The sequence below is a fragment of the Chiloscyllium punctatum genome, chromosome 3 (genome assembly GCF_047496795.1).
Source record: "Chiloscyllium punctatum isolate Juve2018m chromosome 3, sChiPun1.3, whole genome shotgun sequence".
NCBI classification, from domain to species: Eukaryota; Metazoa; Chordata; class Chondrichthyes; order Orectolobiformes; family Hemiscylliidae; genus Chiloscyllium; species Chiloscyllium punctatum.
The window spans coordinates 25,514,500-25,541,269 of NC_092741.1; the positions used below are offsets into that span (position 1 = coordinate 25,514,500).

The window sequence follows — 26,770 nt, forward strand, 5'->3', positions numbered from 1 at the left end:
AGGAGAGACATTCTGGCTATTGAGGGAGTGCAGCGTAGGTTGACGAGGTCAATTCCTGGAATGGCGGGATTACCTTACACTGAAAGACTGGAGCGACTGGGCTTGTGTACCCTTGAGTTTAGAAGACTGAGAGGGGATCTGGTTGAGACATATAAGATTATCAAAGGATTGGACACTCTGGCGGCAGGAAACGTGAGTGCCGAAACAGAGGACACAGCTTAAAAATACGGGGTAGACCGTTTAGGACAGAGATGAGGAGAAACGTCTTCACCCAGAGAGTGGTGGCTGTGTGGAATGCTCTGCCCCAGAGGGCAGTGGAGGCCCAGTCTCTGGATTCATTGAAGAAAGAGTTGGACAGAGCTCTCAAGGATAGTGGAATCAAGGCTTATGGAGATAAGGCAGGAACAGGATACTGATTAAGGATGATCAGCCATGATCATATTGAATGGTGGTGCAGGCTCCAAGGGCAGAATGGCCAACTCCTGCACCTATTGTCTATTGTCCTCCTTTCCTGACTGCCAGCCGCAGACAGCGTGCAGCCCCAATCCCTTTCTTTCCGTCTTTCTTGCTGATTTTGGCAGCGCTCCGCTCTCCTCCCCTCCCTGTCTCCTGATGCCAGGCACAGCGGCAGCAAAAATAACCTGTCGCTGCATTGCGTGCGTGGCCCAACACGAGTGCAGAGGGGTGACTTGAGCAGCCCCTGCTGGCGGAAAAAGCCTACTGCACCTGGTATTCCCAGGCGGTCTCCCATCCAAGTACTAACCAGGCCTGAGTCTGCTTAGCTTCCGAGATCAGACGAGATCGGGCGTTTTCAGACTAGTATGGCCGTAGGCGCTGGCCCTTGCCTTTTCTCCCCACTTCAAGGCGTGCTGGCCAGCCACATTTTCTTTGCTGCTCTTTCTCTTGATCCCCTTTGTTTTTTTTTTCTCTCTTTTCTCTTTGCTCTTTCTCCTCCGTGCGTGCTTCCCTCCCTCCCTCCCTCCAGCTAGCCCTTGCCCACCAGGCTCCTGTCGTCTCCCACATCCCCACACAGGCCAACTGCAAAACCTCCCCCTGCTTCATAGGGCTGCAGCCTGCATTCTCTCATCCTTCCACACTCCTCCACGCCTCCATTTCGGAATGGCAGGCAGTGACCAGTGGGGTACCGCAGGGATCAGTACTGGGACCGCAGCTTTTTACAATATATGTTCATGATATAGAAGATGCTATTAGCAATAACATTAGCAAATTTGCTGATGATACTGAGCTGGGTGGCAGGGTGAAATGTGATGAGGATGTTAGGAGATTACCGGGTGACCTGGACAAGTTAGGTGAGTGGTCAGATGCATGGCAGATGCACTTTAATGTGGATAAATGGATGCTTATCCACTTTGGTGGCAAGAACAGGAAGGCAGATTACTACCTAAATGGAATCAATTTCGGTCAAGGGACAGTACAGAGAGATCTGGGGGTTCTTGTACACCGCTCAATGAAGGTAAGCATGCAGGTACAGCAGGTAGTGAAGAAGGCTAATAGCATGCTGGCCTTCATAACAAGAGGGATTGAGTACAGAAGCAAAGAGGTTCTTCTGCAGGTGTACAGGGCCCTGGTGAGACCACACCTGGAGTACTGTGTGCAGTTCTGGTCTCCAAATTTGAGGAGAGACATTCTGGCTATTGAGGGAGTGCAGCGTAGGTTGACGAGGTCAATTCCTGGAATGGCGGGATTACCTTACACTGAAAGACTGGAGCGACTGGGCTTGTGTACCCTTGAGTTTAGAAGACTGAGAGGGGATCTGGTTGAGACATATAAGATTATCAAAGGATTGGACACTCTGGCGGCAGGAAACGTGAGTGCCGAAACAGGGGACACAGCTTAAAAATACGGGGTAGACCGTTTAGGACAGAGATGAGGAGAAACGTCTTCACCCAGAGAGTGGTGGCTGTGTGGAATGCTCTGCCCCAGAGGGCAGTGGAGGCCCAGTCTCTGGATTCATTGAAGAAAGAGTTGGACAGAGCTCTCAAGGATAGTGGAATCAAGGCTTATGGAGATAAGGCAGGAACAGGATACTGATTAAGGATGATCAGCCATGATCATATTGAATGGTGGTGCAGGCTCCAAGGGCAGAATGGCCAACTCCTGCACCTATTGTCTATTGTCCTCCTTTCCTGACTGCCAGCCGCAGACAGCGTGCAGCCCCAATCCCTTTCTTTCCGTCTTTCTTGCTGATTTTGGCAGCGCTCCGCTCTCCTCCCCTCCCTGTCTCCTGATGCCAGGCACAGCGGCAGCAAAAATAACCTGTCGCTGCATTGCGTGCGTGGCCCAACACGAGTGCAGAGGGGTGACTTGAGCAGCCCCTGCTGGCGGAAAAAGCCTACTGCACCTGGTATTCCCAGGCGGTCTCCCATCCAAGTACTAACCAGGCCTGAGTCTGCTTAGCTTCCGAGATCAGACGAGATCGGGCGTTTTCAGACTAGTATGGCCGTAGGCGCTGGCCCTTGCCTTTTCTCCCCACTTCAAGGCGTGCTGGCCAGCCACATTTTCTTTGCTGCTCTTTCTCTTGATCCCCTTTGTTTTTTTTTTCTCTCTTTTCTCTTTGCTCTTTCTCCTCCGTGCGTGCTTCCCTCCCTCCCTCCCTCCAGCTAGCCCTTGCCCACCAGGCTCCTGTCGTCTCCCACATCCCCACACAGGCCAACTGCAAGACCTCCCCCTGCTTCATAGGGCTGCAGCCTGCATTCTCTCATCCTTCCACACTCCTCCACGCCTCCATTTCGGAATGGCAGGCAGTGACCAGTGGGGTACCGCAGGGATCAGTACTGGGACCGCAGCTTTTTACAATATATGTTCATGATATAGAAGATGCTATTAGCAATAACATTAGCAAATTTGCTGATGATACTGAGCTGGGTGGCAGGGTGAAATGTGATGAGGATGTTAGGAGATTACCGGGTGACCTGGACAAGTTAGGTGAGTGGTCAGATGCATGGCAGATGCACTTTAATGTGGATAAATGGATGCTTATCCACTTTGGTGGCAAGAACAGGAAGGCAGATTACTACCTAAATGGAATCAATTTCGGTCAAGGGACAGTACAGAGAGATCTGGGGGTTCTTGTACACCGCTCAATGAAGGTAAGCATGCAGGTACAGCAGGTAGTGAAGAAGGCTAATAGCATGCTGGCCTTCATAACAAGAGGGATTGAGTACAGAAGCAAAGAGGTTCTTCTGCAGGTGTACAGGGCCCTGGTGAGACCACACCTGGAGTACTGTGTGCAGTTCTGGTCTCCAAATTTGAGGAGAGACATTCTGGCTATTGAGGGAGTGCAGCGTAGGTTGACGAGGTCAATTCCTGGAATGGCGGGATTACCTTACACTGAAAGACTGGAGCGACTGGGCTTGTGTACCCTTGAGTTTAGAAGACTGAGAGGGGATCTGGTTGAGACATATAAGATTATCAAAGGATTGGACACTCTGGCGGCAGGAAACGTGAGTGCCGAAACAGGGGACACAGCTTAAAAATACGGGGTAGACCGTTTAGGACAGAGATGAGGAGAAACGTCTTCACCCAGAGAGTGGTGGCTGTGTGGAATGCTCTGCCCCAGAGGGCAGTGGAGGCCCAGTCTCTGGATTCATTGAAGAAATAGTTGGACAGAGCTCTCAAGGATAGTGGAATCAAGGCTTATGGAGATAAGGCAGGAACAGGATACTGATTAAGGATGATCAGCCATGATCATATTGAATGGTGGTGCAGGCTCCAAGGGCAGAATGGCCAACTCCTGCACCTATTGTCTATTGTCCTCCTTTCCTGACTGCCAGCCGCAGACAGCGTGCAGCCCCAATCCCTTTCTTTCCGTCTTTCTTGCTGATTTTGGCAGCGCTCCGCTCTCCTCCCCTCCCTGTCTCCTGCCTGCAGGAGACTGATGCCAGGCACAGCGGCAGCAAAAATAACCTGTCGCTGCATTGCGTGCGTGGCCCAACACGAGTGCAGAGGGGTGACTTGAGCAGCCCCTGCTGGCGGAAAAAGCCTACTGCACCTGGTATTCCCAGGCGGTCTCCCATCCAAGTACTAACCAGGCCTGAGTCTGCTTAGCTTCCGAGATCAGACGAGATCGGGCGTTTTCAGACTAGTATGGCCGTAGGCACTGGCCCTTGCCTTTTCTCCCCACTTCAAGGCGTGCTGGCCAGCCACATTTTCTTTGCTGCTCTTTCTCTTGATCCCCTTTGTTTTTTTTTTCTCTCTTTTCTCTTTGCTCTTTCTCCTCCGTGCGTGCTTCCCTCCCTCCCTCCCTCCAGCTAGCCCTTGCCCACCAGGCTCCTGTCGTCTCCCACATCCCCACACAGGCCAACTGCAAAACCTCCCCCTGCTTCATAGGGCTGCAGCCTGCATTCTCTCATCCTTCCACACTCCTCCACGCCTCCATTTCGGAATGGCAGGCAGTGACCAGTGGGGTACCGCAGGGATCAGTACTGGGACCGCAGCTTTTTACAATATATGTTCATGATATAGAAGATGCTATTAGCAATAACATTAGCAAATTTGCTGATGATACTGAGCTGGGTGGCAGGGTGAAATGTGATGAGGATGTTAGGAGATTACCGGGTGACCTGGACAAGTTAGGTGAGTGGTCAGATGCATGGCAGATGCACTTTAATGTGGATAAATGGATGCTTATCCACTTTGGTGGCAAGAACAGGAAGGCAGATTACTACCTAAATGGAATCAATTTCGGTCAAGGGACAGTACAGAGAGATCTGGGGGTTCTTGTACACCGCTCAATGAAGGTAAGCATGCAGGTACAGCAGGTAGTGAAGAAGGCTAATAGCATGCTGGCCTTCATAACAAGAGGGATTGAGTACAGAAGCAAAGAGGTTCTTCTGCAGGTGTACAGGGCCCTGGTGAGACCACACCTGGAGTACTGTGTGCAGTTCTGGTCTCCAAATTTGAGGAGAGACATTCTGGCTATTGAGGGAGTGCAGCGTAGGTTGACGAGGTCAATTCCTGGAATGGCGGGATTACCTTACACTGAAAGACTGGAGCGACTGGGCTTGTGTACCCTTGAGTTTAGAAGACTGAGAGGGGATCTGGTTGAGACATATAAGATTATCAAAGGATTGGACACTCTGGCGGCAGGAAACGTGAGTGCCGAAACAGGGGACACAGCTTAAAAATACGGGGTAGACCGTTTAGGACAGAGATGAGGAGAAACGTCTTCACCCAGAGAGTGGTGGCTGTGTGGAATGCTCTGCCCCAGAGGGCAGTGGAGGCCCAGTCTCTGGATTCATTGAAGAAAGAGTTGGACAGAGCTCTCAAGGATAGTGGAATCAAGGCTTATGGAGATAAGGCAGGAACAGGATACTGATTAAGGATGATCAGCCATGATCATATTGAATGGTGGTGCAGGCTCCAAGGGCAGAATGGCCAACTCCTGCACCTATTGTCTATTGTCCTCCTTTCCTGACTGCCAGCCGCAGACAGCGTGCAGCCCCAATCCCTTTCTTTCCGTCTTTCTTGCTGATTTTGGCAGCGCTCCGCTCTCCTCCCCTCCCTGTCTCCTGATGCCAGGCACAGCGGCAGCAAAAATAACCTGTCGCTGCATTGCGTGCGTGGCCCAACACGAGTGCAGAGGGGTGACTTGAGCAGCCCCTGCTGGCGGAAAAAGCCTACTGCACCTGGTATTCCCAGGCGGTCTCCCATCCAAGTACTAACCAGGCCTGAGTCTGCTTAGCTTCCGAGATCAGACGAGATCGGGTGTTTTCAGACTAGTATGGCCGTAGGCGCTGGCCCTTGCCTTTTCTCCCCACTTCAAGGCGTGCTGGCCAGCCACATTTTCTTTGCTGCTCTTTCTCTTGATCCCCTTTGTTTTTTTTTTCTCTCTTTTCTCTTTGCTCTTTCTCCTCCGTGCGTGCTTCCCTCCCTCCCTCCCTCCAGCTAGCCCTTGCCCACCAGGCTCCTGTCGTCTCCCACATCCCCACACAGGCCAACTGCAAGACCTCCCCCTGCTTCATAGGGCTGCAGCCTGCATTCTCTCATCCTTCCACACTCCTCCACGCCTCCATTTCGGAATGGCAGGCAGTGACCAGTGGGGTACCGCAGGGATCAGTACTGGGACCGCAGCTTTTTACAATATATGTTCATGATATAGAAGATGCTATTAGCAATAACATTAGCAAATTTGCTGATGATACTGAGCTGGGTGGCAGGGTGAAATGTGATGAGGATGTTAGGAGATTACCGGGTGACCTGGACAAGTTAGGTGAGTGGTCAGATGCATGGCAGATGCACTTTAATGTGGATAAATGGATGCTTATCCACTTTGGTGGCAAGAACAGGAAGGCAGATTACTACCTAAATGGAATCAATTTCGGTCAAGGGACAGTACAGAGAGATCTGGGGGTTCTTGTACACCGCTCAATGAAGGTAAGCATGCAGGTACAGCAGGTAGTGAAGAAGGCTAATAGCATGCTGGCCTTCATAACAAGAGGGATTGAGTACAGAAGCAAAGAGGTTCTTCTGCAGGTGTACAGGGCCCTGGTGAGACCACACCTGGAGTACTGTGTGCAGTTCTGGTCTCCAAATTTGAGGAGAGACATTCTGGCTATTGAGGGAGTGCAGCGTAGGTTGACGAGGTCAATTCCTGGAATGGCGGGATTACCTTACACTGAAAGACTGGAGCGACTGGGCTTGTGTACCCTTGAGTTTAGAAGACTGAGAGGGGATCTGGTTGAGACATATAAGATTATCAAAGGATTGGACACTCTGGCGGCAGGAAACGTGAGTGCCGAAACAGGGGACACAGCTTAAAAATACGGGGTAGACCGTTTAGGACAGAGATGAGGAGAAACGTCTTCACCCAGAGAGTGGTGGCTGTGTGGAATGCTCTGCCCCAGAGGGCAGTGGAGGCCCAGTCTCTGGATTCATTGAAGAAATAGTTGGACAGAGCTCTCAAGGATAGTGGAATCAAGGCTTATGGAGATAAGGCAGGAACAGGATACTGATTAAGGATGATCAGCCATGATCATATTGAATGGTGGTGCAGGCTCCAAGGGCAGAATGGCCAACTCCTGCACCTATTGTCTATTGTCCTCCTTTCCTGACTGCCAGCCGCAGACAGCGTGCAGCCCCAATCCCTTTCTTTCCGTCTTTCTTGCTGATTTTGGCAGCGCTCCGCTCTCCTCCCCTCCCTGTCTCCTGCCTGCAGGAGACTGATGCCAGGCACAGCGGCAGCAAAAATAACCTGTCGCTGCATTGCGTGCGTGGCCCAACACGAGTGCAGAGGGGTGACTTGAGCAGCCCCTGCTGGCGGAAAAAGCCTACTGCACCTGGTATTCCCAGGCGGTCTCCCATCCAAGTACTAACCAGGCCTGAGTCTGCTTAGCTTCCGAGATCAGACGAGATCGGGCGTTTTCAGACTAGTATGGCCGTAGGCACTGGCCCTTGCCTTTTCTCCCCACTTCAAGGCGTGCTGGCCAGCCACATTTTCTTTGCTGCTCTTTCTCTTGATCCCCTTTGTTTTTTTTTTCTCTCTTTTCTCTTTGCTCTTTCTCCTCCGTGCGTGCTTCCCTCCCTCCCTCCCTCCAGCTAGCCCTTGCCCACCAGGCTCCTGTCGTCTCCCACATCCCCACACAGGCCAACTGCAAAACCTCCCCCTGCTTCATAGGGCTGCAGCCTGCATTCTCTCATCCTTCCACACTCCTCCACGCCTCCATTTCGGAATGGCAGGCAGTGACCAGTGGGGTACCGCAGGGATCAGTACTGGGACCGCAGCTTTTTACAATATATGTTCATGATATAGAAGATGCTATTAGCAATAACATTAGCAAATTTGCTGATGATACTGAGCTGGGTGGCAGGGTGAAATGTGATGAGGATGTTAGGAGATTACCGGGTGACCTGGACAAGTTAGGTGAGTGGTCAGATGCATGGCAGATGCACTTTAATGTGGATAAATGGATGCTTATCCACTTTGGTGGCAAGAACAGGAAGGCAGATTACTACCTAAATGGAATCAATTTCGGTCAAGGGACAGTACAGAGAGATCTGGGGGTTCTTGTACACCGCTCAATGAAGGTAAGCATGCAGGTACAGCAGGTAGTGAAGAAGGCTAATAGCATGCTGGCCTTCATAACAAGAGGGATTGAGTACAGAAGCAAAGAGGTTCTTCTGCAGGTGTACAGGGCCCTGGTGAGACCACACCTGGAGTACTGTGTGCAGTTCTGGTCTCCAAATTTGAGGAGAGACATTCTGGCTATTGAGGGAGTGCAGCGTAGGTTGACGAGGTCAATTCCTGGAATGGCGGGATTACCTTACACTGAAAGACTGGAGCGACTGGGCTTGTGTACCCTTGAGTTTAGAAGACTGAGAGGGGATCTGGTTGAGACATATAAGATTATCAAAGGATTGGACACTCTGGCGGCAGGAAACGTGAGTGCCGAAACAGAGGACACAGCTTAAAAATACGGGGTAGACCGTTTAGGACAGAGATGAGGAGAAACGTCTTCACCCAGAGAGTGGTGGCTGTGTGGAATGCTCTGCCCCAGAGGGCAGTGGAGGCCCAGTCTCTGGATTCATTGAAGAAAGAGTTGGACAGAGCTCTCAAGGATAGTGGAATCAAGGCTTATGGAGATAAGGCAGGAACAGGATACTGATTAAGGATGATCAGCCATGATCATATTGAATGGTGGTGCAGGCTCCAAGGGCAGAATGGCCAACTCCTGCACCTATTGTCTATTGTCCTCCTTTCCTGACTGCCAGCCGCAGACAGCGTGCAGCCCCAATCCCTTTCTTTCCGTCTTTCTTGCTGATTTTGGCAGCGCTCCGCTCTCCTCCCCTCCCTGTCTCCTGATGCCAGGCACAGCGGCAGCAAAAATAACCTGTCGCTGCATTGCGTGCGTGGCCCAACACGAGTGCAGAGGGGTGACTTGAGCAGCCCCTGCTGGCGGAAAAAGCCTACTGCACCTGGTATTCCCAGGCGGTCTCCCATCCAAGTACTAACCAGGCCTGAGTCTGCTTAGCTTCCGAGATCAGACGAGATCGGGCGTTTTCAGACTAGTATGGCCGTAGGCGCTGGCCCCTGCCTTTTCTCCCCACTTCAAGGCGTGCTGGCCAGCCACATTTTCTTTGCTGCTCTTTCTCTTGATCCCCTTTGTTTTTTTTTTCTCTCTTTTCTCTTTGCTCTTTCTCCTCCGTGCGTGCTTCCCTCCCTCCCTCCCTCCCTCCAGCTAGCCCTTGCCCACCAGGCTCCTGTCGTCTCCCACATCCCCACACAGGCCAACTGCAAAACCTCCCCCTGCTTCATAGGGCTGCAGCCTGCATTCTCTCATCCTTCCACACTCCTCCACGCCTCCATTTCGGAATGGCAGGCAGTGACCAGTGGGGTACCGCAGGGATCAGTACTGGGACCGCAGCTTTTTACAATATATGTTCATGATATAGAAGATGCTATTAGCAATAACATTAGCAAATTTGCTGATGATACTGAGCTGGGTGGCAGGGTGAAATGTGATGAGGATGTTAGGAGATTACCGGGTGACCTGGACAAGTTAGGTGAGTGGTCAGATGCATGGCAGATGCACTTTAATGTGGATAAATGGATGCTTATCCACTTTGGTGGCAAGAACAGGAAGGCAGATTACTACCTAAATGGAATCAATTTCGGTCAAGGGACAGTACAGAGAGATCTGGGGGTTCTTGTACACCGCTCAATGAAGGTAAGCATGCAGGTACAGCAGGTAGTGAAGAAGGCTAATAGCATGCTGGCCTTCATAACAAGAGGGATTGAGTACAGAAGCAAAGAGGTTCTTCTGCAGGTGTACAGGGCCCTGGTGAGACCACACCTGGAGTACTGTGTGCAGTTCTGGTCTCCAAATTTGAGGAGAGACATTCTGGCTATTGAGGGAGTGCAGCGTAGGTTGACGAGGTCAATTCCTGGAATGGCGGGATTACCTTACACTGAAAGACTGGAGCGACTGGGCTTGTGTACCCTTGAGTTTAGAAGACTGAGAGGGGATCTGGTTGAGACATATAAGATTATCAAAGGATTGGACACTCTGGCGGCAGGAAACGTGAGTGCCGAAACAGGGGACACAGCTTAAAAATACGGGGTAGACCGTTTAGGACAGAGATGAGGAGAAACGTCTTCACCCAGAGAGTGGTGGCTGTGTGGAATGCTCTGCCCCAGAGGGCAGTGGAGGCCCAGTCTCTGGATTCATTGAAGAAAGAGTTGGACAGAGCTCTCAAGGATAGTGGAATCAAGGCTTATGGAGATAAGGCAGGAACAGGATACTGATTAAGGATGATCAGCCATGATCATATTGAATGGTGGTGCAGGCTCCAAGGGCAGAATGGCCAACTCCTGCACCTATTGTCTATTGTCCTCCTTTCCTGACTGCCAGCCGCAGACAGCGTGCAGCCCCAATCCCTTTCTTTCCGTCTTTCTTGCTGATTTTGGCAGCGCTCCGCTCTCCTCCCCTCCCTGTCTCCTGATGCCAGGCACAGCGGCAGCAAAAATAACCTGTCGCTGCATTGCGTGCGTGGCCCAACACGAGTGCAGAGGGGTGACTTGAGCAGCCCCTGCTGGCGGAAAAAGCCTACTGCACCTGGTATTCCCAGGCGGTCTCCCATCCAAGTACTAACCAGGCCTGAGTCTGCTTAGCTTCCGAGATCAGACGAGATCGGGCGTTTTCAGACTAGTATGGCCGTAGGCGCTGGCCCTTGCCTTTTCTCCCCACTTCAAGGCGTGCTGGCCAGCCACATTTTCTTTGCTGCTCTTTCTCTTGATCCCCTTTGTTTTTTTTTTCTCTCTTTTCTCTTTGCTCTTTCTCCTCCGTGCGTGCTTCCCTCCCTCCCTCCCTCCAGCTAGCCCTTGCCCACCAGGCTCCTGTCGTCTCCCACATCCCCACACAGGCCAACTGCAAGACCTCCCCCTGCTTCATAGGGCTGCAGCCTGCATTCTCTCATCCTTCCACACTCCTCCACGCCTCCATTTCGGAATGGCAGGCAGTGACCAGTGGGGTACCGCAGGGATCAGTACTGGGACCGCAGCTTTTTACAATATATGTTCATGATATAGAAGATGCTATTAGCAATAACATTAGCAAATTTGCTGATGATACTGAGCTGGGTGGCAGGGTGAAATGTGATGAGGATGTTAGGAGATTACCGGGTGACCTGGACAAGTTAGGTGAGTGGTCAGATGCATGGCAGATGCACTTTAATGTGGATAAATGGATGCTTATCCACTTTGGTGGCAAGAACAGGAAGGCAGATTACTACCTAAATGGAATCAATTTCGGTCAAGGGACAGTACAGAGAGATCTGGGGGTTCTTGTACACCGCTCAATGAAGGTAAGCATGCAGGTACAGCAGGTAGTGAAGAAGGCTAATAGCATGCTGGCCTTCATAACAAGAGGGATTGAGTACAGAAGCAAAGAGGTTCTTCTGCAGGTGTACAGGGCCCTGGTGAGACCACACCTGGAGTACTGTGTGCAGTTCTGGTCTCCAAATTTGAGGAGAGACATTCTGGCTATTGAGGGAGTGCAGCGTAGGTTGACGAGGTCAATTCCTGGAATGGCGGGATTACCTTACACTGAAAGACTGGAGCGACTGGGCTTGTGTACCCTTGAGTTTAGAAGACTGAGAGGGGATCTGGTTGAGACATATAAGATTATCAAAGGATTGGACACTCTGGCGGCAGGAAACGTGAGTGCCGAAACAGGGGACACAGCTTAAAAATACGGGGTAGACCGTTTAGGACAGAGATGAGGAGAAACGTCTTCACCCAGAGAGTGGTGGCTGTGTGGAATGCTCTGCCCCAGAGGGCAGTGGAGGCCCAGTCTCTGGATTCATTGAAGAAAGAGTTGGACAGAGCTCTCAAGGATAGTGGAATCAAGGCTTATGGAGATAAGGCAGGAACAGGATACTGATTAAGGATGATCAGCCATGATCATATTGAATGGTGGTGCAGGCTCCAAGGGCAGAATGGCCAACTCCTGCACCTATTGTCTATTGTCCTCCTTTCCTGACTGCCAGCCGCAGACAGCGTGCAGCCCCAATCCCTTTCTTTCCGTCTTTCTTGCTGATTTTGGCAGCGCTCCGCTCTCCTCCCCTCCCTGTCTCCTGCCTGCAGGAGACTGATGCCAGGCACAGCGGCAGCAAAAATAACCTGTCGCTGCATTGCGTGCGTGGCCCAACACGAGTGCAGAGGGGTGACTTGAGCAGCCCCTGCTGGCGGAAAAAGCCTACTGCACCTGGTATTCCCAGGCGGTCTCCCATCCAAGTACTAACCAGGCCTGAGTCTGCTTAGCTTCCGAGATCAGACGAGATCGGGCGTTTTCAGACTAGTATGGCCGTAGGCACTGGCCCTTGCCTTTTCTCCCCACTTCAAGGCGTGCTGGCCAGCCACATTTTCTTTGCTGCTCTTTCTCTTGATCCCCTTTGTTTTTTTTTTCTCTCTTTTCTCTTTGCTCTTTCTCCTCCGTGCGTGCTTCCCTCCCTCCCTCCCTCCAGCTAGCCCTTGCCCACCAGGCTCCTGTCGTCTCCCACATCCCCACACAGGCCAACTGCAAAACCTCCCCCTGCTTCATAGGGCTGCAGCCTGCATTCTCTCATCCTTCCACACTCCTCCACGCCTCCATTTCGGAATGGCAGGCAGTGACCAGTGGGGTACCGCAGGGATCAGTACTGGGACCGCAGCTTTTTACAATATATGTTCATGATATAGAAGATGCTATTAGCAATAACATTAGCAAATTTGCTGATGATACTGAGCTGGGTGGCAGGGTGAAATGTGATGAGGATGTTAGGAGATTACCGGGTGACCTGGACAAGTTAGGTGAGTGGTCAGATGCATGGCAGATGCACTTTAATGTGGATAAATGGATGCTTATCCACTTTGGTGGCAAGAACAGGAAGGCAGATTACTACCTAAATGGAATCAATTTCGGTCAAGGGACAGTACAGAGAGATCTGGGGGTTCTTGTACACCGCTCAATGAAGGTAAGCATGCAGGTACAGCAGGTAGTGAAGAAGGCTAATAGCATGCTGGCCTTCATAACAAGAGGGATTGAGTACAGAAGCAAAGAGGTTCTTCTGCAGGTGTACAGGGCCCTGGTGAGACCACACCTGGAGTACTGTGTGCAGTTCTGGTCTCCAAATTTGAGGAGAGACATTCTGGCTATTGAGGGAGTGCAGCGTAGGTTGACGAGGTCAATTCCTGGAATGGCGGGATTACCTTACACTGAAAGACTGGAGCGACTGGGCTTGTGTACCCTTGAGTTTAGAAGACTGAGAGGGGATCTGGTTGAGACATATAAGCTTATCAAAGGATTGGACACTCTGGCGGCAGGAAACGTGAGTGCCGAAACAGAGGACACAGCTTAAAAATACGGGGTAGACCGTTTAGGACAGAGATGAGGAGAAACGTCTTCACCCAGAGAGTGGTGGCTGTGTGGAATGCTCTGCCCCAGAGGGCAGTGGAGGCCCAGTCTCTGGATTCATTGAAGAAAGAGTTGGACAGAGCTCTCAAGGATAGTGGAATCAAGGCTTATGGAGATAAGGCAGGAACAGGATACTGATTAAGGATGATCAGCCATGATCATATTGAATGGTGGTGCAGGCTCCAAGGGCAGAATGGCCAACTCCTGCACCTATTGTCTATTGTCCTCCTTTCCTGACTGCCAGCCGCAGACAGCGTGCAGCCCCAATCCCTTTCTTTCCGTCTTTCTTGCTGATTTTGGCAGCGCTCCGCTCTCCTCCCCTCCCTGTCTCCTGATGCCAGGCACAGCGGCAGCAAAAATAACCTGTCGCTGCATTGCGTGCGTGGCCCAACACGAGTGCAGAGGGGTGACTTGAGCAGCCCCTGCTGGCGGAAAAAGCCTACTGCACCTGGTATTCCCAGGCGGTCTCCCATCCAAGTACTAACCAGGCCTGAGTCTGCTTAGCTTCCGAGATCAGACGAGATCGGGCGTTTTCAGACTAGTATGGCCGTAGGCGCTGGCCCTTGCCTTTTCTCCCCACTTCAAGGCGTGCTGGCCAGCCACATTTTCTTTGCTGCTCTTTCTCTTGATCCCCTTTGTTTTTTTTTTCTCTCTTTTCTCTTTGCTCTTTCTCCTCCGTGCGTGCTTCCCTCCCTCCCTCCCTCCAGCTAGCCCTTGCCCACCAGGCTCCTGTCGTCTCCCACATCCCCACACAGGCCAACTGCAAAACCTCCCCCTGCTTCATAGGGCTGCAGCCTGCATTCTCTCATCCTTCCACACTCCTCCACGCCTCCATTTCGGAATGGCAGGCAGTGACCAGTGGGGTACCGCAGGGATCAGTACTGGGACCGCAGCTTTTTACAATATATGTTCATGATATAGAAGATGCTATTAGCAATAACATTAGCAAATTTGCTGATGATACTGAGCTGGGTGGCAGGGTGAAATGTGATGAGGATGTTAGGAGATTACCGGGTGACCTGGACAAGTTAGGTGAGTGGTCAGATGCATGGCAGATGCACTTTAATGTGGATAAATGGATGCTTATCCACTTTGGTGGCAAGAACAGGAAGGCAGATTACTACCTAAATGGAATCAATTTCGGTCAAGGGACAGTACAGAGAGATCTGGGGGTTCTTGTACACCGCTCAATGAAGGTAAGCATGCAGGTACAGCAGGTAGTGAAGAAGGCTAATAGCATGCTGGCCTTCATAACAAGAGGGATTGAGTACAGAAGCAAAGAGGTTCTTCTGCAGGTGTACAGGGCCCTGGTGAGACCACACCTGGAGTACTGTGTGCAGTTCTGGTCTCCAAATTTGAGGAGAGACATTCTGGCTATTGAGGGAGTGCAGCGTAGGTTGACGAGGTCAATTCCTGGAATGGCGGGATTACCTTACACTGAAAGACTGGAGCGACTGGGCTTGTGTACCCTTGAGTTTAGAAGACTGAGAGGGGATCTGGTTGAGACATATAAGATTATCAAAGGATTGGACACTCTGGCGGCAGGAAACGTGAGTGCCGAAACAGGGGACACAGCTTAAAAATACGGGGTAGACCGTTTAGGACAGAGATGAGGAGAAACGTCTTCACCCAGAGAGTGGTGGCTGTGTGGAATGCTCTGCCCCAGAGGGCAGTGGAGGCCCAGTCTCTGGATTCATTGAAGAAAGAGTTGGACAGAGCTCTCAAGGATAGTGGAATCAAGGCTTATGGAGATAAGGCAGGAACAGGATACTGATTAAGGATGATCAGCCATGATCATATTGAATGGTGGTGCAGGCTCCAAGGGCAGAATGGCCAACTCCTGCACCTATTGTCTATTGTCCTCCTTTCCTGACTGCCAGCCGCAGACAGCGTGCAGCCCCAATCCCTTTCTTTCCGTCTTTCTTGCTGATTTTGGCAGCGCTCCGCTCTCCTCCCCTCCCTGTCTCCTGATGCCAGGCACAGCGGCAGCAAAAATAACCTGTCGCTGCATTGCGTGCGTGGCCCAACACGAGTGCAGAGGGGTGACTTGAGCAGCCCCTGCTGGCGGAAAAAGCCTACTGCACCTGGTATTCCCAGGCGGTCTCCCATCCAAGTACTAACCAGGCCTGAGTCTGCTTAGCTTCCGAGATCAGACGAGATCGGGCGTTTTCAGACTAGTATGGCCGTAGGCGCTGGCCCTTGCCTTTTCTCCCCACTTCAAGGCGTGCTGGCCAGCCACATTTTCTTTGCTGCTCTTTCTCTTGATCCCCTTTGTTTTTTTTTTCTCTCTTTTCTCTTTGCTCTTTCTCCTCCGTGCGTGCTTCCCTCCCTCCCTCCCTCCAGCTAGCCCTTGCCCACCAGGCTCCTGTCGTCTCCCACATCCCCACACAGGCCAACTGCAAAACCTCCCCCTGCTTCATAGGGCTGCAGCCTGCATTCTCTCATCCTTCCACACTCCTCCACGCCTCCATTTCGGAATGGCAGGCAGTGACCAGTGGGGTACCGCAGGGATCAGTACTGGGACCGCAGCTTTTTACAATATATGTTCATGATATAGAAGATGCTATTAGCAATAACATTAGCAAATTTGCTGATGATACTGAGCTGGGTGGCAGGGTGAAATGTGATGAGGATGTTAGGAGATTACCGGGTGACCTGGACAAGTTAGGTGAGTGGTCAGATGCATGGCAGATGCACTTTAATGTGGATAAATGGATGCTTATCCACTTTGGTGGCAAGAACAGGAAGGCAGATTACTACCTAAATGGAATCAATTTCGGTCAAGGGACAGTACAGAGAGATCTGGGGGTTCTTGTACACCGCTCAATGAAGGTAAGCATGCAGGTACAGCAGGTAGTGAAGAAGGCTAATAGCATGCTGGCCTTCATAACAAGAGGGATTGAGTACAGAAGCAAAGAGGTTCTTCTGCAGGTGTACAGGGCCCTGGTGAGACCACACCTGGAGTACTGTGTGCAGTTCTGGTCTCCAAATTTGAGGAGAGACATTCTGGCTATTGAGGGAGTGCAGCGTAGGTTGACGAGGTCAATTCCTGGAATGGCGGGATTACCTTACACTGAAAGACTGGAGCGACTGGGCTTGTGTACCCTTGAGTTTAGAAGACTGAGAGGGGATCTGGTTGAGACATATAAGATTATCAAAGGATTGGACACTCTGGCGGCAGGAAACGTGAGTGCCGAAACAGGGGACACAGCTTAAAAATACGGGGTAGACCGTTTAGGACAGAGATGAGGAGAAACGTCTTCACCCAGAGAGTGGTGGCTGTGTGGAATGCTCTGCCCCAGAGGGCAGTGGAGGCCCAGTCTCTGGATTCATTGAAGAAAGAGTTGGACAGAGCTCTCAAGGATAGTGGAATCAAGGCTTATGGAGATAAGGCAGGAACAGGATACTGATTAAGGATGATCAGCCATGATCATATTGAATGGTGGTGCAGGCTCCAAGGGCAGAATGGCCAACTCCTGCACCTATTGTCTATTGTCCTCCTTTCCTGACTGCCAGCCGCAGACAGCGTGCAGCCCCAATCCCTTTCTTTCCCTCTTTCTTGCTGATTTTGGCAGCGCTCCGCTCTCCTCCCCTCCCTGTCTCCTGCCTGCAGGAGACTGATGCCAGGCACAGCGGCAGCAAAAATAACCTGTCGCTGCATTGCGTGCGTGGCCCAACACGAGTGCAGAGGGGTGACTTGAGCAGCCCCTGCTGGCGGAAAAAGCCTACTGCACCTGGTATTCCCAGGCGGTCTCCCATCCAAGTACTAACCAGGCCTGAGTCTGCTTAACTTCCGAGATCAGACGAGATCGGGCGTTTTCAGACTAGTATGGCCGTAGGCGCTGGCCCTTGCCTTTTCTCCCCACTTCAAGGCGTGCTGGCCAGCCACATTTTCTTTGCTGCTCTTTCTCTTGATCCCCTTTGTTTTTTTTTTCTCTCTTTTCTCTTTGCTCTTTCTCCTCCGTGCGTGCTTCCCTCCCTCCCTCCCTCCAGCTAGCCCTTGCCCACCAGGCTCCTGTCGTCTCCCACATCCCCACACAGGCCAACTGCAAAACCTCCCCCTGCTTCATAGGGCTGCAGCCTGCATTCTCTCATCCTTCCACACTCCTCCACGCCTCCATTTCGGAATGGCAGGCAGTGACCAGTGGGGTACCGCAGGGATCAGTACTGGGACCGCAGCTTTTTACAATATATGTTCATGATATAGAAGATGCTATTAGCAATAACATTAGCAAATTTGCTGATGATACTGAGCTGGGTGGCAGGGTGAAATGTGATGAGGATGTTAGGAGATTACCGGGTGACCTGGACAAGTTAGGTGAGTGGTCAGATGCATGGCAGATGCACTTTAATGTGGATAAATGGATGCTTATCCACTTTGGTGGCAAGAACAGGAAGGCAGATTACTACCTAAATGGAATCAATTTCGGTCAAGGGACAGTACAGAGAGATCTGGGGGTTCTTGTACACCGCTCAATGAAGGTAAGCATGCAGGTACAGCAGGTAGTGAAGAAGGCTAATAGCATGCTGGCCTTCATAACAAGAGGGATTGAGTACAGAAGCAAAGAGGTTCTTCTGCAGGTGTACAGGGCCCTGGTGAGACCACACCTGGAGTACTGTGTGCAGTTCTGGTCTCCAAATTTGAGGAGAGACATTCTGGCTATTGAGGGAGTGCAACGTAGGTTGACGAGGTCAATTCCTGGAATGGCGGGATTACCTTACACTGAAAGACTGGAGCGACTGGGCTTGTGTACCCTTGAGTTTAGAAGACTGAGAGGGGATCTGGTTGAGACATATAAGATTATCAAAGGATTGGACACTCTGGCGGCAGGAAACGTGAGTGCCGAAACAGGGGACACAGCTTAAAAATACGGGGTAGACCGTTTAGGACAGAGATGAGGAGAAACGTCTTCACCCAGAGAGTGGTGGCTGTGTGGAATGCTCTGCCCCAGAGGGCAGTGGAGGCCCAGTCTCTGGATTCATTGAAGAAAGAGTTGGACAGAGCTCTCAAGGATAGTGGAATCAAGGCTTATGGAGATAAGGCAGGAACAGGATACTGATTAAGGATGATCAGCCATGATCATATTGAATGGTGGTGCAGGTTCCAAGGGCAGAATGGCCAACTCCTGCACCTATTGTCTATTGTCCTCCTTTCCTGACTGCCAGCCGCAGACAGCGTGCAGCCCCAATCCCTTTCTTTCCGTCTTTCTTGCTGATTTTGGCAGCGCTCCGCTCTCCTCCCCTCCCTGTCTCCTGCCTGCAGGAGACTGATGCCAGGCACAGCGGCAGCAAAAATAACCTGTCGCTGCATTGCGTGCGTGGCCCAACACGAGTGCAGAGGGGTGACTTGAGCAGCCCCTGCTGGCGGAAAAAGCCTACTGCACCTGGTATTCCCAGGCGGTCTCCCATCCAAGTACTAACCAGGCCTGAGTCTGCTTAGCTTCCGAGATCAGACGAGATCGGGTGTTTTCAGACTAGTATGGCCGTAGGCGCTGGCCCTTGCCTTTTCTCCCCACTTCAAGGCGTGCTGGCCAGCCACATTTTCTTTGCTGCTCTTTCTCTTGATCCCCTTTGTTTTTTTTTTCTCTCTTTTCTCTTTGCTCTTTCTCCTCCGTGCGTGCTTCCCTCCCTCCCTCCCTCCAGCTAGCCCTTGCCCACCAGGCTCCTGTCGTCTCCCACATCCCCACACAGGCCAACTGCAAAACCTCCCCCTGCTTCATAGGGCTGCAGCCTGCATTCTCTCATCCTTCCACACTCCTCCACGCCTCCATTTCGGAATGGCAGGCAGTGACCAGTGGGGTACCGCAGGGATCAGTACTGGGACCGCAGCTTTTTACAATATATGTTCATGATATAGAAGATGCTATTAGCAATAACATTAGCAAATTTGCTGATGATACTGAGCTGGGTGGCAGGGTGAAATGTGATGAGGATGTTAGGAGATTACCGGGTGACCTGGACAAGTTAGGTGAGTGGTCAGATGCATGGCAGATGCACTTTAATGTGGATAAATGGATGCTTATCCACTTTGGTGGCAAGAACAGGAAGGCAGATTACTACCTAAATGGAATCAATTTCGGTCAAGGGACAGTACAGAGAGATCTGGGGGTTCTTGTACACCGCTCAGTGAAGGTAAGCATGCAGGTACAGCAGGTAGTGAAGAAGGCTAATAGCATGCTGGCCTTCATAACAAGAGGGATTGAGTACAGAAGCAAAGAGGTTCTTCTGCAGGTGTACAGGGCCCTGGTGAGACCACACCTGGAGTACTGTGTGCAGTTCTGGTCTCCAAATTTGAGGAGAGACATTCTGGCTATTGAGGGAGTGCAGCGTAGGTTGACGAGGTCAATTCCTGGAATGGCGGGATTACCTTACACTGAAAGACTGGAGCGACTGGGCTTGTGTACCCTTGAGTTTAGAAGACTGAGAGGGGATCTGGTTGAGACATATAAGATTATCAAAGGATTGGACACTCTGGCGGCAGGAAACGTGAGTGCCGAAACAGGGGACACAGCTTAAAAATACGGGGTAGACCGTTTAGGACAGAGATGAGGAGAAACGTCTTCACCCAGAGAGTGGTGGCTGTGTGGAATGCTCTGCCCCAGAGGGCAGTGGAGGCCCAGTCTCTGGATTCATTGAAGAAAGAGTTGGACAGAGCTCTCAAGGATAGTGGAATCAAGGCTTATGGAGATAAGGCAGGAACAGGATACTGATTAAGGATGATCAGCCATGATCATATTGAATGGTGGTGCAGGCTCCAAGGGCAGAATGGCCAACTCCTGCACCTATTGTCTATTGTCCTCCTTTCCTGACTGCCAGCCGCAGACAGCGTGCAGCCCCAATCCCTTTCTTTCCGTCTTTCTTGCTGATTTTGGCAGCGCTCCGCTCTCCTCCCCTCCCTGTCTCCTGCCTGCAGGAGACTGATGCCAGGCACAGCGGCAGCAAAAATAACCTGTCGCTGCATTGCGTGCGTGGCCCAACACGAGTGCAGAGGGGTGACTTGAGCAGCCCCTGCTGGCGGAAAAATCCTACTGCACCTGGTATTCCCAGGCGGTCTCCCATCCAAGTACTAACCAGGCCTGAGTCTGCTTAGCTTCCGAGATCAGACGAGATCGGGCGTTTTCAGACTAGTATGGCCGTAGGCGCTGGCCCTTGCCTTTTCTCCCCACTTCAAGGCGTGCTGGCCAGCCACATTTTCTTTGCTGCTCTTTCTCTTGATCCCCTTTGTTTTTTTTTTCTCTCTTTTCTCTTTGCTCTTTCTCCTCCGTGCGTGCTTCCCTCCCTCCCTCCCTCCAGCTAGCCCTTGCCCACCAGGCTCCTGTCGTCTCCCACATCCCCACACAGGCCAACTGCAAAACCTCCCCCTGCTTCATAGGGCTGCAGCCTGCATTCTCTCATCCTTCCACACTCCTCCACGCCTCCATTTCGGAATGGCAGGCAGTGACCAGTGGGGTACCGCAGGGATCAGTACTGGGACCGCAGCTTTTTACAATATATGTTCATGATATAGAAGATGCTATTAGCAATAACATTAGCAAATTTGCTGATGATACTGAGCTGGGTGGCAGGGTGAAATGTGATGAGGATGTTAGGAGATTACCGGGTGACCTGGACAAGTTAGGTGAGTGGTCAGATGCATGGCAGATGCACTTTAATGTGGATAAATGGATGCTTATCCACTTTGGTGGCAAGAACAGGAAGGCAGATTACTACCTAAATGGAATCAATTTCGGTCAAGGGACAGTACAGAGAGATCTGGGGGTTCTTGTACACCGCTCAATGAAGGTAAGCATGCAGGTACAGCAGGTAGTGAAGAAGGCTAATAGCATGCTGGCCTTCATAACAAGAGGGATTGAGTACAGAAGCAAAGAGGTTCTTCTGCAGGTGTACAGGGCCCTGGTGAGACCACACCTGGAGTACTGTGTGCAGTTCTGGTCTCCAAATTTGAGGAGAGACATTCTGGCTATTGAGGGAGTGCAGCGTAGGTTGACGAGGTCAATTCCTGGAATGGCGGGATTACCTTACACTGAAAGACTGGAGCGACTGGGCTTGTGTACCCTTGAGTTTAGAAGACTGAGAGGGGATCTGGTTGAGACATATAAGATTATCAAAGGATTGGACACTCTGGCGGCAGGAAACGTGAGTGCCGAAACAGAGGACACAGCTTAAAAATACGGGGTAGACCGTTTAGGACAGAGATGAGGAGAAACGTCTTCACCCAGAGAGTGGTGGCTGTGTGGAATGCTCTGCCCCAGAGGGCAGTGGAGGCCCAGTCTCTGGATTCATTGAAGAAAGAGTTGGACAGAGCTCTCAAGGATAGTGGAATCAAGGCTTATGGAGATAAGGCAGGAACAGGATACTGATTAAGGATGATCAGCCATGATCATATTGAATGGTGGTGCAGGCTCCAAGGGCAGAATGGCCAACTCCTGCACCTATTGTCTATTGTCCTCCTTTCCTGACTGCCAGCCGCAGACAGCGTGCAGCCCCAATCCCTTTCTTTCCGTCTTTCTTGCTGATTTTGGCAGCGCTCCGCTCTCCTCCCCTCCCTGTCTCCTGATGCCAGGCACAGCGGCAGCAAAAATAACCTGTCGCTGCATTGCGTGCGTGGCCCAACACGAGTGCAGAGGGGTGACTTGAGCAGCCCCTGCTGGCGGAAAAAGCCTACTGCACCTGGTATTCCCAGGCGGTCTCCCATCCAAGTACTAACCAGGCCTGAGTCTGCTTAGCTTCCGAGATCAGACGAGATCGGGCGTTTTCAGACTAGTATGGCCGTAGGCGCTGGCCCTTGCCTTTTCTCCCCACTTCAAGGCGTGCTGGCCAGCCACATTTTCTTTGCTGCTCTTTCTCTTGATCCCCTTTGTTTTTTTTTTCTCTCTTTTCTCTTTGCTCTTTCTCCTCCGTGCGTGCTTCCCTCCCTCCCTCCCTCCAGCTAGCCCTTGCCCACCAGGCTCCTGTCGTCTCCCACATCCCCACACAGGCCAACTGCAAAACCTCCCCCTGCTTCATAGGGCTGCAGCCTGCATTCTCTCATCCTTCCACACTCCTCCACGCCTCCATTTCGGAATGGCAGGCAGTGACCAGTGGGGTACCGCAGGGATCAGTACTGGGACCGCAGCTTTTTACAATATATGTTCATGATATAGAAGATGCTATTAGCAATAACATTAGCAAATTTGCTGATGATACTGAGCTGGGTGGCAGGGTGAAATGTGATGAGGATGTTAGGAGATTACCGGGTGACCTGGACAAGTTAGGTGAGTGGTCAGATGCATGGCAGATGCACTTTAATGTGGATAAATGGATGCTTATCCACTTTGGTGGCAAGAACAGGAAGGCAGATTACTACCTAAATGGAATCAATTTCGGTCAAGGGACAGTACAGAGAGATCTGGGGGTTCTTGTACACCGCTCAATGAAGGTAAGCATGCAGGTACAGCAGGTAGTGAAGAAGGCTAATAGCATGCTGGCCTTCATAACAAGAGGGATTGAGTACAGAAGCAAAGAGGTTCTTCTGCAGGTGTACAGGGCCCTGGTGAGACCACACCTGGAGTACTGTGTGCAGTTCTGGTCTCCAAATTTGAGGAGAGACATTCTGGCTATTGAGGGAGTGCAGCGTAGGTTGACGAGGTCAATTCCTGGAATGGCGGGATTACCTTACACTGAAAGACTGGAGCGACTGGGCTTGTGTACCCTTGAGTTTAGAAGACTGAGAGGGGATCTGGTTGAGACATATAAGATTATCAAAGGATTGGACACTCTGGCGGCAGGAAACGTGAGTGCCGAAACAGGGGACACAGCTTAAAAATACGGGGTAGACCGTTTAGGACAGAGATGAGGAGAAACGTCTTCACCCAGAGAGTGGTGGCTGTGTGGAATGCTCTGCCCCAGAGGGCAGTGGAGGCCCAGTCTCTGGATTCATTGAAGAAAGAGTTGGACAGAGCTCTCAAGGATAGTGGAATCAAGGCTTATGGAGATAAGGCAGGAACAGGATACTGATTAAGGATGATCAGCCATGATCATATTGAATGGTGGTGCAGGCTCCAAGGGCAGAATGGCCAACTCCTGCACCTATTGTCTATTGTCCTCCTTTCCTGACTGCCAGCCGCAGACAGCGTGCAGCCCCAATCCCTTTCTTTCCGTCTTTCTTGCTGATTTTGGCAGCGCTCCGCTCTCCTCCCCTCCCTGTCTCCTGATGCCAGGCACAGCGGCAGCAAAAATAACCTGTCGCTGCATTGCGTGCGTGGCCCAACACGAGTGCAGAGGGGTGACTTGAGCAGCCCCTGCTGGCGGAAAAAGCCTACTGCACCTGGTATTCCCAGGCGGTCTCCCATCCAAGTACTAACCAGGCCTGAGTCTGCTTAGCTTCCGAGATCAGACGAGATCGGGCGTTTTCAGACTAGTATGGCCGTAGGCGCTGGCCCTTGCCTTTTCTCCCCACTTCAAGGCGTGCTGGCCAGCCACATTTTCTTTGCTGCTCTTTCTCTTGATCCCCTTTGTTTTTTTTTTCTCTCTTTTCTCTTTGCTCTTTCTCCTCCGTGCGTGCTTCCCTCCCTCCCTCCCTCCAGCTAGCCCTTGCCCACCAGGCTCCTGTCGTCTCCCACATCCCCACACAGGCCAACTGCAAGACCTCCCCCTGCTTCATAGGGCTGCAGCCTGCATTCTCTCATCCTTCCACACTCCTCCACGCCTCCATTTCGGAATGGCAGGCAGTGACCAGTGGGGTACCGCAGGGATCAGTACTGGGACCGCAGCTTTTTACAATATATGTTCATGATATAGAAGATGCTATTAGCAATAACATTAGCAAATTTGCTGATGATACTGAGCTGGGTGGCAGGGTGAAATGTGATGAGGATGTTAGGAGATTACCGGGTGACCTGGACAAGTTAGGTGAGTGGTCAGATGCATGGCAGATGCACTTTAATGTGGATAAATGGATGCTTATCCACTTTGGTGGCAAGAACAGGAAGGCAGATTACTACCTAAATGGAATCAATTTCGGTCAAGGGACAGTACAGAGAGATCTGGGGGTTCTTGTACACCGCTCAATGAAGGTAAGCATGCAGGTACAGCAGGTAGTGAAGAAGGCTAATAGCATGCTGGCCTTCATAACAAGAGGGATTGAGTACAGAAGCAAAGAGGTTCTTCTGCAGGTGTACAGGGCCCTGGTGAGACCACACCTGGAGTACTGTGTGCAGTTCTGGTCTCCAAATTTGAGGAGAGACATTCTGGCTATTGAGGGAGTGCAGCGTAGGTTGACGAGGTCAATTCCTGGAATGGCGGGATTACCTTACACTGAAAGACTGGAGCGACTGGGCTTGTGTACCCTTGAGTTTAGAAGACTGAGAGGGGATCTGGTTGAGACATATAAGATTATCAAAGGATTGGACACTCTGGCGGCAGGAAACGTGAGTGCCGAAACAGGGGACACAGCTTAAAAATACGGGGTAGACCGTTTAGGACAGAGATGAGGAGAAACGTCTTCACCCAGAGAGTGGTGGCTGTGTGGAATGCTCTGCCCCAGAGGGCAGTGGAGGCCCAGTCTCTGGATTCATTGAAGAAAGAGTTGGACAGAGCTCTCAAGGATAGTGGAATCAAGGCTTATGGAGATAAGGCAGGAACAGGATACTGATTAAGGATGATCAGCCATGATCATATTGAATGGTGGTGCAGGCTCCAAGGGCAGAATGGCCAACTCCTGCACCTATTGTCTATTGTCCTCCTTTCCTGACTGCCAGCCGCAGACAGCGTGCAGCCCCAATCCCTTTCTTTCCGTCTTTCTTGCTGATTTTGGCAGCGCTCCGCTCTCCTCCCCTCCCTGTCTCCTGATGCCAGGCACAGCGGCAGCAAAAATAACCTGTCGCTGCATTGCGTGCGTGGCCCAACACGAGTGCAGAGGGGTGACTTGAGCAGCCCCTGCTGGCGGAAAAAGCCTACTGCACCTGGTATTCCCAGGCGGTCTCCCATCCAAGTACTAACCAGGCCTGAGTCTGCTTAGCTTCCGAGATCAGACGAGATCGGGCGTTTTCAGACTAGTATGGCCGTAGGCGCTGGCCCTTGCCTTTTCTCCCCACTTCAAGGCGTGCTGGCCAGCCACATTTTCTTTGCTGCTCTTTCTCTTGATCCCCTTTGTTTTTTTTTTCTCTCTTTTCTCTTTGCTCTTTCTCCTCCGTGCGTGCTTCCCTCCCTCCCTCCCTCCAGCTAGCCCTTGCCCACCAGGCTCCTGTCGTCTCCCACATCCCCACACAGGCCAACTGCAAGACCTCCCCCTGCTTCATAGGGCTGCAGCCTGCATTCTCTCATCCTTCCACACTCCTCCACGCCTCCATTTCGGAATGGCAGGCAGTGACCAGTGGGGTACCGCAGGGATCAGTACTGGGACCGCAGCTTTTTACAATATATGTTCATGATATAGAAGATGCTATTAGCAATAACATTAGCAAATTTGCTGATGATACTGAGCTGGGTGGCAGGGTGAAATGTGATGAGGATGTTAGGAGATTACCGGGTGACCTGGACAAGTTAGGTGAGTGGTCAGATGCATGGCAGATGCACTTTAATGTGGATAAATGGATGCTTATCCACTTTGGTGGCAAGAACAGGAAGGCAGATTACTACCTAAATGGAATCAATTTCGGTCAAGGGACAGTACAGAGAGATCTGGGGGTTCTTGTACACCGCTCAATGAAGGTAAGCATGCAGGTACAGCAGGTAGTGAAGAAGGCTAATAGCATGCTGGCCTTCATAACAAGAGGGATTGAGTACAGAAGCAAAGAGGTTCTTCTGCAGGTGTACAGGGCCCTGGTGAGACCACACCTGGAGTACTGTGTGCAGTTCTGGTCTCCAAATTTGAGGAGAGACATTCTGGCTATTGAGGGAGTGCAGCGTAGGTTGACGAGGTCAATTCCTGGAATGGCGGGATTACCTTACACTGAAAGACTGGAGCGACTGGGCTTGTGTACCCTTGAGTTTAGAAGACTGAGAGGGGATCTGGTTGAGACATATAAGATTATCAAAGGATTGGACACTCTGGCGGCAGGAAACGTGAGTGCCGAAACAGGGGACACAGCTTAAAAATACGGGGTAGACCGTTTAGGACAGAGATGAGGAGAAACGTCTTCACCCAGAGAGTGGTGGCTGTGTGGAATGCTCTGCCCCAGAGGGCAGTGGAGGCCCAGTCTCTGGATTCATTGAAGAAATAGTTGGACAGAGCTCTCAAGGATAGTGGAATCAAGGCTTATGGAGATAAGGCAGGAACAGGATACTGATTAAGGATGATCAGCCATGATCATATTGAATGGTGGTGCAGGCTCCAAGGGCAGAATGGCCAACTCCTGCACCTATTGTCTATTGTCCTC

At 51.4% G+C, this 26,770-nt stretch overlaps 16 non-coding genes across 16 annotated transcripts; all 16 read right to left on the bottom strand.

The window, feature by feature from the left end:
- Positions 1 to 714: 714 nt before the first annotated feature.
- On the bottom strand, positions 715 to 833 carry LOC140469042 (5S ribosomal RNA). The gene has a single exon (XR_011955932.1). It is a non-coding gene; the product is annotated as a 5S ribosomal RNA (ribosomal RNA).
- A 1,517-nt stretch (positions 834 to 2,350) lies between these two features.
- On the bottom strand, positions 2,351 to 2,469 carry LOC140469083 (5S ribosomal RNA). Its single transcript, XR_011955948.1, has one exon. It is a non-coding gene; the product is annotated as a 5S ribosomal RNA (ribosomal RNA).
- A 1,531-nt stretch (positions 2,470 to 4,000) lies between these two features.
- Positions 4,001 to 4,119, bottom strand: LOC140469127 (5S ribosomal RNA). Its single transcript, XR_011955968.1, has one exon. It is a non-coding gene; the product is annotated as a 5S ribosomal RNA (ribosomal RNA).
- Positions 4,120 to 5,636: 1,517 nt separating this feature from the next.
- On the bottom strand, positions 5,637 to 5,755 carry LOC140473378 (5S ribosomal RNA). Its single transcript, XR_011958319.1, has one exon. It is a non-coding gene; the product is annotated as a 5S ribosomal RNA (ribosomal RNA).
- A 1,531-nt stretch (positions 5,756 to 7,286) lies between these two features.
- Positions 7,287 to 7,405, bottom strand: LOC140469195 (5S ribosomal RNA). The gene has a single exon (XR_011956014.1). It is a non-coding gene; the product is annotated as a 5S ribosomal RNA (ribosomal RNA).
- A 1,517-nt stretch (positions 7,406 to 8,922) lies between these two features.
- On the bottom strand, positions 8,923 to 9,041 carry LOC140469236 (5S ribosomal RNA). Its single transcript, XR_011956032.1, has one exon. It is a non-coding gene; the product is annotated as a 5S ribosomal RNA (ribosomal RNA).
- A 1,521-nt stretch (positions 9,042 to 10,562) lies between these two features.
- LOC140469294 (5S ribosomal RNA) lies at positions 10,563 to 10,681 on the bottom strand. Its single transcript, XR_011956055.1, has one exon. It is a non-coding gene; the product is annotated as a 5S ribosomal RNA (ribosomal RNA).
- Positions 10,682 to 12,212: 1,531 nt separating this feature from the next.
- On the bottom strand, positions 12,213 to 12,331 carry LOC140469332 (5S ribosomal RNA). The gene has a single exon (XR_011956068.1). It is a non-coding gene; the product is annotated as a 5S ribosomal RNA (ribosomal RNA).
- Positions 12,332 to 13,848: 1,517 nt separating this feature from the next.
- On the bottom strand, positions 13,849 to 13,967 carry LOC140469378 (5S ribosomal RNA). Its single transcript, XR_011956083.1, has one exon. It is a non-coding gene; the product is annotated as a 5S ribosomal RNA (ribosomal RNA).
- Positions 13,968 to 15,484: 1,517 nt separating this feature from the next.
- On the bottom strand, positions 15,485 to 15,603 carry LOC140469428 (5S ribosomal RNA). Its single transcript, XR_011956104.1, has one exon. It is a non-coding gene; the product is annotated as a 5S ribosomal RNA (ribosomal RNA).
- A 1,531-nt stretch (positions 15,604 to 17,134) lies between these two features.
- On the bottom strand, positions 17,135 to 17,253 carry LOC140474878 (5S ribosomal RNA). Its single transcript, XR_011959501.1, has one exon. It is a non-coding gene; the product is annotated as a 5S ribosomal RNA (ribosomal RNA).
- Positions 17,254 to 18,784: 1,531 nt separating this feature from the next.
- LOC140473497 (5S ribosomal RNA) lies at positions 18,785 to 18,903 on the bottom strand. Its single transcript, XR_011958374.1, has one exon. It is a non-coding gene; the product is annotated as a 5S ribosomal RNA (ribosomal RNA).
- A 1,531-nt stretch (positions 18,904 to 20,434) lies between these two features.
- Positions 20,435 to 20,553, bottom strand: LOC140468397 (5S ribosomal RNA). Its single transcript, XR_011955641.1, has one exon. It is a non-coding gene; the product is annotated as a 5S ribosomal RNA (ribosomal RNA).
- Positions 20,554 to 22,070: 1,517 nt separating this feature from the next.
- LOC140469475 (5S ribosomal RNA) lies at positions 22,071 to 22,189 on the bottom strand. Its single transcript, XR_011956122.1, has one exon. It is a non-coding gene; the product is annotated as a 5S ribosomal RNA (ribosomal RNA).
- A 1,517-nt stretch (positions 22,190 to 23,706) lies between these two features.
- Positions 23,707 to 23,825, bottom strand: LOC140469520 (5S ribosomal RNA). Its single transcript, XR_011956133.1, has one exon. It is a non-coding gene; the product is annotated as a 5S ribosomal RNA (ribosomal RNA).
- Positions 23,826 to 25,342: 1,517 nt separating this feature from the next.
- Positions 25,343 to 25,461, bottom strand: LOC140469563 (5S ribosomal RNA). Its single transcript, XR_011956159.1, has one exon. It is a non-coding gene; the product is annotated as a 5S ribosomal RNA (ribosomal RNA).
- Positions 25,462 to 26,770: the final 1,309 nt, after the last annotated feature.